Source organism: Grampus griseus, assembly GCF_964374135.1.
Source record: "Grampus griseus genome assembly, chromosome: X".
Classification (NCBI taxonomy): domain Eukaryota; kingdom Metazoa; phylum Chordata; class Mammalia; order Artiodactyla; family Delphinidae; genus Grampus; species Grampus griseus.
Genome location: NC_138999.1, coordinates 8,086,931 through 8,098,697, shown reverse-complemented (window position 1 = coordinate 8,098,697; position 11,767 = coordinate 8,086,931).

The following is an 11,767-nucleotide window of genomic DNA, read 5'->3' as shown; positions in this document are numbered from 1 at the left end:
ATAGCTGTCAATGTCAAGAGAGTGAAATGTATCATATTTAATATCTGTTCTGATCTAAGTAATTTTAAAAGTAGCCTGTATAGTAGTACTTTTTTTTTTGAAGTAACTGCCAGATCCCAGGAGAGTTAGGTGAGAATTAAAGTTTAAACTTTAGGTATTTTGACGAGAACAAAAAAAGTTCTATCCATATGGCCAGAATGTAAACTGGATGGATGGGAATGTAAATTGGTACAGTCACTATGGAAAACAATTTGGAGATTCCTCAAAAAATTAAAAATAGAACTACCATACGATCCAGCAACCCCACTTCTGGCTATATATCTAAAGGAAATGAAAACAGGATTTTGAAAAGATATCTGTACTCCCATGTTTATTGCAGTATTATTCACAATAACCAGGATATGAAAGCAACCTAAGTGTCTGACAACAAATGAATGGATGAAAACGGTGTTATGTATGTGTGTGTGTAGACACACACACACACACACACACACACAATGGAATACTATTCAGCCGTGAGAAAGAAGAAAATCCTACCAATTTCAACAAAATAGATGGACTTTGAGGGCGTTATGCTTAGTGAGATAAGCGAGACAGAGAAAGACAAGCATTGTATGATGTCACTTATATGTGGAATCTTAAAAAGCCAAACTCATGAAAACAGAGAGTAGAGCGGTGATTACCAGGGGATGGAGGTGGGGGAATTGGGGAGATGTAGTTGAGGGGCACAAACATGCAACTAGTAGATAAATAAGTCCTGGAACTCTAATGCACAGCATAGAGGTTATAGCCAACAGTACTGGATTATAAACTTCAAAGTTGCTAAAAGAGTAGATCTTAATTGTTCTCACCACAAAAAAAGGAATGATAGTTGTGTGACGGGTTAGAGGTGTTACCTAATGCTACAGTGGTAATTGTATTGTAATATATAAATGAATCAAATCAACACATTGTACACCCTAACTTACACAATGTTATAAGTCAATTATATCTCAATAAAAAAAAAATTAAACTGGATGGAGAGATCGGACTAGGTCACCAGTTAACTTCAGGATACCTGTAAAGAGGCTTGGAGCCAACTAAGGTCAAAAGAAGGTCAATGGCCTGAGTCCCACCCAGATAAATGTTGATACCTGCAAGTGAATCCAGGTCATGGGGTTACAGCTCCCTGCTGAAGGCGTCCCACACGTGCTCATCATTCTTCTACACTAGTGGTTCTCAAGCAGAACAGTTGAGCCCCCCAACCATCCCAGGTGACATGTGGTAATGAGTGGAGACAATCTTGGTTGTCACAACTAGAGGAAAGGCTACTGGTATCCAGTGGGTAGAGACCAAGCATGCTGTCAAATATCCTTCAAGACCTAGGACAGCAGCCCCTACTGTCAATAGTGGTGAAGTTGAGAAACCCTGTTACACAACCATGATAGTGAGGGGCTTGTGATATGAGGTCAGTGTAACAGAATTCTAGAATGTAACCAACTGTTGGTTAGAAAATTAAAAATTGAATCACGACCTCATTACTCCATGCTATGGACTGAATTGTGTCCCCTCAAAATTCATATGTTGAAGCCCTAACCCCCAATGTGATGATGTTTGAGGATGGGGCCTTTGGGAGGTAATTAGATTTCGATGAGGTCATGAGGGTGGGGCCCAATTGATGGGGTTAGTGCCCTAATAAGAAGACACCAGAGAACTTGGTCTCTCTCCACCATGTAAGCACACAGTGAGAAGGCAGCCATCTGCAAATCAGGAAGAGAGCCCTCACCAGAACCCAACCGTGCTGGTACCCTGATCTTGGACTTCCAGCATCCAGAACTGTGAGAAAATACATTTGTGTTACATCACCCAGTCTATGGTGTTTTGTTATGGCATCCTGAGTTGGCATAAGACAGTCCTCAAATTGAGGAATATGCAGCAGAGACCCGTATCAGAATTTAATTCACACTTTCAACGAAACTGCCAAGTTTATCATCAGTTAACATTTAAAAAATTTTTTTATTGGAGTATAGTTGATTTACAATGTTGTGTTAGTTTCTGCTGTATGGCAAAGTGATTCAGTTATACATACACATATATCCAATCTTTTTTAGATTCTTTTCCCATATAGGTCATTACAGAGTACTGAGTAGAATTCCCTGTGCTATATAGTAGGTCCTTATTAGTTATCTATTTTATATATAGTAGTGTGTATATATCAATCCCAATCTCCCAATTTATCCCTCCCCCCACTCCCCCCCACCCCGTAAGCATAAATTTGTCTTCTACATCTGTGACTCTATTTCTGTTTTGTAAATAAGTTCATTTGTACCATTTTTCAAGATTCCACATATAAATGATATCATATGATATTTGTCTTTCTCTGTCTGACTTACTTCACTCAGTATGACAATCTCTAGGTCCATCTGTGTGGCTGCAGATGGCATTATTTCATTCTTTTTCATGGCTGAGTAATATTCCATTGTATATATGTACTACATCTTCTTTATCCATTCCTCTGTCAGTGGACATTTAGGTTGCTTCCATGTCTTGGCTGTTGTAAATAGTGTTGCAGTGAATATTGGGGTACATGTATCTTTTTGAATTATGGTTTTCTCCAGATATATGCCCAGGAGTGGGATTGCTGGATCATATGGTAGTTCTATATTTCGTTTTATAAGGAACCTCCATACTGTTCTCCATAGTGGTTGTACCAGTTTACATTCCCACCAACAGTGTAGGAGGATTCCCCTTAGTAACTTGACATTTGTCTTGTATGTGTGACAAATAGTGTTGTCTGATTTGTTTTACTCAGGAAAATCTGTGGCATATACTTTATAACCTTTAATTATCATCAGGTTCAGTAGTGTGATTCTCATATCAGTCATCTGTTCATTTATTCCTTCAGTAAATAAGTAAGCAAGCATTAGTTGAATATCAACTAAGAGAATTTTCTGCCTAAGCCCTAAGTATTTTTACCAAATAATTGTTCATAACTGATATGGGAGATGATATTCCAAAGCTCTGTATATGTGCAGGCTAAAGTTAAAGATGTTACATATTTTTAAACCCTCTGTATCAAAAAACCTTAAGAACTGTACTTTTTAAAATTAGCATACATATTAATTCACAAGTTCCACAAGTTCTGAATTAGTTGTATGAGATATCATGTGTTCATTTTTTAATCCAGGCCTTTTAAATACAACATTATAATAAATTCTAGAAATAATCTTTAATATTATAATCCATAGGACACTCCAGTTTTAGACTATCTCATGGCCTTTTCTATTGGCATGATTCAGGAGATGCATATTTCTGGCCCTTTGCAAAGCCTTTCAAACATATGCTGAAATTATTAGAAGTTACCCTTATTAACACGTAGACTTCAGGAAGGTCCCTTTTATAGATGGGGGGAGCTCAGGATAGACTTCTACCTCGGTCACTAGTTTTGGGGCATTGGCAAAGTAAGCATTCCCTCCTTGGGGACTCTATTTCATTACACACACACATACACACTCACATACATATAAATGTTGGGCTGGCGAAAAAGTTCGTTCGGGTTTGTCTGTAAGATGTTACAAAAACCCGAACGAACTTTTTTGCCAACCCAATACATAGTTTAAAGTCTATTCGATGCACAGATGTATATACATATATGGTTTAAATTCTATTAAATAAGTATATGTATACATACATACATATAAATATGGTTTAAAGTCTATTCATTACATATATACACATACATCTATATGGTTTAAATATTATTCAGTACACACACACACATATATATGTATGTGTGTGTGTGTATATATATATATATATAAAGTCTAATCATTACAAAATCTATTCATTATACACACACACACACACACAGAGTTAATAACGTCATCTTTGGAGTTAGATTTGCCTCCTAATCCCGGCTCCTCCTACTTTTTAGCTGTGTGGCAACTTCTCTGCAAGTCACTTTTATTATCAGCACATGGCAGTATAATACTAATATTGATACTTTATCTCAGAAGTTTAAATAAAACTGCACAAAACATGATATACTGAGCACAAAGGCCTCACACATATTAAATGGCATTATTATCCTGGTGGTTGCTGTGCCCGTGATCATGATTATCACTGTTCTGAAAAGCTCAGTGGGAAGCAGTGTATTTTCCAACAGTTGCTTCCTCCGAGAACTTCGTGATTGCAAAGCGAGAACTTTGCTACTAGTTGGCTTCAATGGTCTTTTTCTTCTTTTTAAAAATGTAAGTCTTGGGCTTCCCTGGTGGCGCAGTGGTTGAGAGTCCGCCTGCCGATGCAGGGGACACGGGTTCGTGCCCTGGTCCAGGAAGATCCCACATGCTGCGGAGCAGCTAAGCCCGTGTGCCACAACTACGGAGCCTGCACTCTAGAGCCCGCAAGCCACAGCTACTGAGCCCGTGTGACACAATTACTGAAGCCCACGCGCCTAGAGACTGTGCTCCACAGCAAGAGAAGCCACTGCAATGAGAAGCCCACGCACCACAACGAAGAGTAGGCCCCGCTCGCCGCAACTAGAGAAAGCCTGCGTGCAGCAACGAAGGCCCAACGCAGCCAAAAAATTTTTAAAAAAAATGTTAAGTCTTGGATCTTGACACAAGACAGGCTGGTACCTTAATGGCACAGGCTTGTGTGTTAATGTAGAAATGAGAGCCATCTCACTTGGGCCTGAGCCATCACTGCACCCTCAAGTGGAAGCAAACTTTCCACTACACAAAGGGTGTGCAAAGGCTGTAGCCAGCCTCTGCTTGGGCCAGACTAGCATTAATACAGAAGCTCTCTGGTCTGGGGCACAGGTTGGAAGCAGGGTCTTCTAGTAGTGTCATGATTTCAAGTCAGCTGGGTGGGAGTATGTCAATTCCAGGCAGTCAGCCCCCTTAGAATCAGTGTCTGAGTCAGAATAGGAGGCCCCACTCTGTCAGACCCACTGAGAAAAGACCTCATTTTCCACAGACAGAGAACTGGTGTGTAGCATGATCCAGGGTACTGTGTAGTTTAGAAGGGAAGAACACAAAGGGTGTATGCCCCCGTCGCCACCCTCATGACCTGTTCTGTTACATTGTCCCTCTATACCCAGCGTGTGACATTTGTCCTACAAAGAAAATAATACAACCGTTTTAGTCAGGATAAGTAATGTCAGCTGCTGAGATGAACAGTGACTTCCCACAACTGTTGATTACTCACATTTGACTCCAGCGCAGTTGGCCAATGACAGTAGAAAGGGAGTAGTTGTCTGGGGATCCATCTGCCTTCATTCTAGTGGCTCCGTCACTACTAGGGCCTCAGAGGCATTGGCTGTGTTCTCAATATCTGGCCAAGGGGTGAGTGAAGAGAGAGTTTCACGGCCCAAGCAGGAGGCTTGAGGAGGCAGGCCATTTGCCACAGGCCAACTCCATTCCTTGGCCTCACTTCACTGCGAGGGGCTGGGAAATATTGTTTAGTTTTGTGCCCAGGAGGGCTTGGCAAGCACATGCCAGTGTTTCTGCCAGATTATCGTTTCAATATTTGAGGAAAATGTGATGGAGCTTGAAATAGGATTAGTATTTAAAATCGACTGCATAAATTGTGAAAGGGATTCTCTTTATATCGTAACAGGGCAAAATTTACATTTTTTTGACAAGAAAGTAAAAATAATGAAAACTCATGAATTTCAGAGACCCACTATTACCATGTCAGCTTATCCCCCTTCGTTCCTTCATCTCTCTCCCTCCCACTTAGGCTGCTACCCTGAGATGTCGAGGTCAGCTCAGAGACAGGGAGCAACTGAGCTGGCAGCAGAGAGGGGCCTGGGGGTAGTGATAATGACTGTCTCCAAGGTCCAGACACTGAGCTAACCCATAACATCTTTTTTTTACGTAAAGGACACAGCTGAGATATCACCAGAGCCCACAGTCTTGAAATGTTTCATGTCCGCTTCCTGTCAAAAGCCCAAATGAAATGGTCGTTTCCTTCTAATCATTTAGTCTCCTTGGTTAGTCCTTTTCCTAACTTGGTTGTACACAAGCATCATCCGGAATGCTGTGGTGGAAAGACTCTAAGAAGACCCACCCCCACAGTGATCCCTTCTCCTGGTTTTCTCACCATTGTGTAATCCCCTCCCTTGAGTGTGCGTGGGACCTGTGACTTGCTTCTAACCAATCGAATATGGCAAAGGTAATGGGATGTCACCTCAGTGATAACATTACTAAGATTGTAATCCCTGCCTTTGTAGTGGACTCTCTCTTTTGCTGGCTTTGATAGGGCAAACTGCCATGTTGGAGAGGTCTGTCTGAAAAGGAACTGAGGGCAGCCTCCAACCAACAGCCAGCAAGGAACCTAGACCCTCAGTCCAGAAGCCCTTAAGTAACTGAATTTTGCTGACCACCTGGGTGAGCTTGGAAGTGGATCCTTCCCCAGTCAAACTTTCAGATGAGGCCCCATCCCCAGCTGGTGAATCGACTGCAGCCTTAGGAGGCCCTGAAGTAGTGGAACCAGCTGAGGCATGCGTAGATTTCTAACCCACGGAAACTGGGAAATGTAAATGTCTGTTGTTTTGATCTGCTAAATTCTGTAGTAATTTGTTTGCAATAATGACAACTACTATAGATGCTTGTTAAAAATACAGAGTCCCAGGTCCTAGCCACAAAGTCTGTTTAGCAATACTGGAGGACTTGGGAATCTGAATTTTTCATCATCATCTCAGATTCTGATGTGCCTGGTTTAGAAATCACTCCAAATTCTCTAGTCTTGATTCTTATACCTAGTCAGCCTCAGCAGAAAGTTATATAACTCAGCCATATTATTTTTACTTCCAGCAGGAGTGAGCTAAAAGTTATATTTTAATGATTTTTCTCTTGATCCATTATAAAAACAATCTGTATTCATTTTCTATTGCCGCTGTAACAAATTACCATAAGTTTAGTGGTTTGAAAAAAAACAGAAATTTATTATCTTACAATTTTGTGGTTAGAAGTCTGAAAATAGATCTCACTAGGCTAAAATCAAGGTTTCAGCAGGGCTAGCTCTTTCTGAAGTTTTCTGAGGAGAATCTGTTTCCTTGCCTTTTCCAGCTTTTAGAGTCCGCCTGCATTCTTTGGGTCCTGGGCTCTTCCCAGCAATGGTACCACTGAGACCTCTTCTGCTATCATCACATCTCCTTCTCTGACTATGCCCCTCCTACTTCTTTCTTTCCCATATAAGGACCCTTGTGATTACATTGGGTCCGCAGCAATAATGTGAGAGAACCTCTCCATCTCAAGACCCTTAACTTGATAATGTCTCCAAAGTCCCTTTTACCGTGTAAGGTAACATTCACAGGTCTAGGGATTAGGACATGAACATCTTTGGGAGGCCATTATTCTGTCTACCACAAGATCCATTGAATAAAATATCTATGGCTTGATGCTGGTGAAATGGTTGTCTCTTTCTGTATGTCACATGAGCTGTGTAATTTGTCTCGTTTCCCTTTCTTCCTTGGCTACCAGGGTCTTAGAGCTAATAATTGTGTTCAGTTGTAATAACTGTGCTGACTTGCTTTCTAATCCAACTGCTTCCTTTTGTTCATTATTTTGTTCTTACTCTTTTATCCTTCACAGTTCTATTTTGTCTGTGTCATTTATTATAAGTTGATTTTGAAACATAACTAGAGTATACAAATCCCCATATTTAAGCTTAACCCCTGGATCCCCTGATTCGTAATCTCTTACCCTCCAAAGCCACCAGCCACTGAAACATTTTCTCACTCGGTAGTTGGGCTTTCTCCTATATCTTACTCCACCTCTTCTTCTTTGTCCTTCCCAAAGCCATCCCTGGCTCTCCAAGCCACTTACCAATCTAACTGTCGATTTCCCCCAGGGGACTGTGGGTAAGTAGTTCACCCTCCACCCATTACGTAGATTCTGTTAGGGCCCTTTATGCTGTGATGGATGAACTAGCTCCTGAACCCTTGGTCAGTCTGCCCGTGGAAGAAAGATATCCTGAGCTGATCTCAAATACACTGGGCTCATTAAAGTACTTGAACAAATTGCCCTAGTAACTCCCATTAATAGCCACACACCTCAGGGAGACCAATAATCTTATCCATATGTTACAAGAGGAAATATTCAGTCAAGGAAAGCGAAGAGAACTATAGATTCTATTTCTTTGCGAAAATTATCTTGGTTTCAGAGTTTTAGATGACTTAGATGGATGAATCCCAATCCCGGTTTTCCATTTCATCAGTACACCCCAATTATTGTTAGAAGTGGTTTGACAAAATAATTTTGTTAGCCTAATTAAAATATAGATTTCAGATACCATATTTTGGAATGGTCAAAAGGGCAGAGAATGTAGTGCAAACTTTAGAAACATGATGATTAAAGAGTCTGCCAAAATGTTTTAAACTTAAGTGTATATGTTCAGCTTAACAAAGTTTTATAAAATGAACACCTATAGAGTCACTCTCTCCTTAAGACCAAATTCTGTCCATGCCTCAAAGACCAGATTAGATGCCCTTCAGCGAAGACTTGCAGAAGCCTCTATTTGTAGTCTTTTTCTCATTGAATTTTAGAAACATATTAGTTGGATTCTTATGTCACATACATCTGTATTATGTGTGTATGTGTATGCGTGAGAGCAGATTGTTCACACAGTAAATTCCTGAATCATCCTTTGATCTTCCGCAACACTGAGTGTCACTGTTTAACTATAACTTGAATATAGTTCGTCAGAGAAGGAACGAGTGAATTAATGAGGCAGTGAGAGAATGAGGCCGTGGAGGTCACTTACACCAGGGGTCGAGTTAACGGTGGTCACCCAGCCCGGAGTAGAATAGTCAAATCCACCATGTTTTGGAAATTAGACAAGGGTCAGTAAGCTGGGTCAGCCAGGGCAGCTGTGGAGAAACAGTTCAGTCTTGACTTTAAGCTGAAGCTGATCTCTTCTCTGTCCACCTCCTGGGATTATGTGTCCTGGGGGCCCTTAAACAATGGTCAGGGTTAAAAGGGAGTCATATATTTTTAAATGCATCCTCTTTCTGTTTAAGGAGGGATAGGATGGAAGAGTTACCTTGAAAGAGTAAGGCATACACTGCTGCCACTGTATCTACATTTGTATCATGTATAAATGTATGTTACTCTTCTCAGAAGGCTTCACGGATATGTTCTTGATTCAAGCACAGGAGGAACATTAATTTTGGTCCTGCATTCAAAGCTGTTGACCATGGAAGCCAGTCTCCAGGGGCGTTAAGCAAATGACTAAATGTTTATAATAAGGCACTTGGTCTTATTGATCTCATTTCATCCTCAGAGAAACCCTAAAAGGTAGAAATTGTTCTCTCTCCCTTTTTACAGATGATGGGATCAAAGAGCCTCAAAGAGTTTTAATGGCATACCCAAGGTCATCTGTCTGCTTCCTAGTTGAATGTCTGTGTTCTACTCAGCTGTGGTATATGGAGGAGTCTGGTGCGTTATGAAAATGCAGACTCTGGGCTTTTGATTCAGAGAAAGTGATCCAAGTTATTCTAATTATGGTCTTGTTTATGATTAAAGTTTAGAATGAAGTATTGATATACCAGTTATATATTCTTAAAAATGTGGCATAATTTATTTTAGATGATAATGATTGAGTACCTACTGTGTGCAAGCCACTGGGTTAGTGGGCAGGGTACCCCGTAAAGTTGTCTTTTCCTCATCTTTTAGATGGGAAATAGGATAGTACTGTCTCTGCTTCCAGAAACCAAATCTCTTTGGTCGGGTGTTTTTTTTTTTTTTTTTTTTTTTTTTACTTTCTGTGGTCTGAATCAGCTGGGGCCCTGGCTCTTAATATTTAAAGAAAAACTTATTAAATAAAAAAAATCCCATTTTTTTCCCCTCAAAAGCCTACTTTTTATATATCAAATGAGCTTTGCTTTTCAGATTATTATGATCTGCTAGGACTTTACTAACTTGATTTTGCAAAACAATTGACTTATGTGTTCTAAGCTGTATCTGAAAGCAGTGTGCACAGAAAAAGTGTGTTGCCACCTGGTATGCAGAAGAGTAGTAGGTAGAAGGCATAGGGGAGGGAAACATACGGGAATCCCAAAATATTGTCTTGCATTTATTACATATTGGGTTGGCCAAAAAGTTTGTTCGGGTTTTTCCACACCATCTTACGGGAAAACCCGAGTGAACTTTTTGGCCAACCCAATAGTATTATAGTTTATTATTACAATAGATATATATTATGCATTTTATCATATGAGATAAATCCCGCTAATCTTCCTCACCTTCTTAGTTGGTCACGCCAGGTTGAAGCCTGGATGTTTTACTATAAAATCCGTTCGTTCATTTTTTTTTTATAGGTATGTAGGTACATAGAGATAGAAATAATTAGTGGTTCTTACCTAAGAGAGATTCTGCCCCACCTCCACCCCAGAATAGCTGGCGATAGCTGGACACATATTTGGTTGTCACAGTGCACAGGACAGCTCCCTCCCCATACACACACATACACACACACACAGAGAATTGTCTGATCCAAAATGTCAGTAGTGCTGAGGTTGAGAAACTTTGAGATAGATAGATAGGTAGATAGATAGATAGGTAGTTAGACAGACAGATAGATAGATACAAAGATAGCTAGCTAGATAGGTAGATACATAGGAAGAAAGCTAGATATATACTAAGTGCCACGTACTGTGCTCAGCAGAGAGTAACCAGGACATCCCTTACTGACAGCAAGTTTAATGTAAAGTCATTATGTGTCTTCATCCCTCAAAATCCAGCCTTGTTTTCATTATTGGGAAAAATGAAGTTTGGCCTCTCCTCTCCCAGGATTTATTGCTTTTCTAATCAGCATTTTTTTAGGAGTAAAACCACCAAAACATGCATTTCTAAGTGAAGTTAATTTTCTGTACAGAGTACATAGTTCCTAGCACTGATAACGAATTCAGCAGACTTAATCAGATTCAGATTTGGTATGCTGTTTAAGGGGAAAAAGAAAACAAATGGAAGCGGGCACTTTAGAACTTTGGCTCTCACTGAAGAGTTTATGTAATTTGCCGAATTAAAGTTTAAATCCAAGCTCACAGGAACTTCACATTTATGATATAAAATTAATTCAAGCTGAAATATGCAGTCCCCTGAGATGTCTTCCCAGGTCTATCTCCCTCTTCTCCCGTTTTCAACATGGCAACCATTACCAAAAATCTCAATCGGTTTGTAGGTAGAGATTTCTTCCGTGTAATATGTACGTGGATTCTCCGATCAAGCTCAGGAAAAGATTTGGTGACCTAGGTGTGAGTATCCCATCCACGAAATACATGGTTGGCTGTTAATATCTCACACTTAACCTGGTCCGGACTGTCCTCACTTATTGTTAATACTGTTTCAAGTCCTTTTTAGAAAATACCATAGAAAGTGTAAATGAGTGCACACCGGTCAGCAGAAATTCTTAGCCTGCATTAATTCAGATTAACTGTGGGAGGGGGGGTAAAGGATCGGGGAAACCCCTGTGAAATACTGGGACAACTCTTCTAAGAAGAGAACCCCAAAGACTTCATATGTGCAACCATAAAAACAGAACCTAGCTTTAGGGATTTTTTTTTTACTATCTTGTTTTGCTTCCCGTCATATATATTCCCAAGTAGACCAGGAACTAGATTGATTTCTAAATAGAAGTGCTTATTAGGACTAAGTGAAATACCAATTCTAAATGTAGCCCTGGTGGCATTGGGACACTAGAGAGGTGGCATTCTCAGAGAGCAACTCTTTGGCAAATGACAGCTTTCAGTGTTGAAAGTTTGGTGATCAGTCTCTCCGAGGTT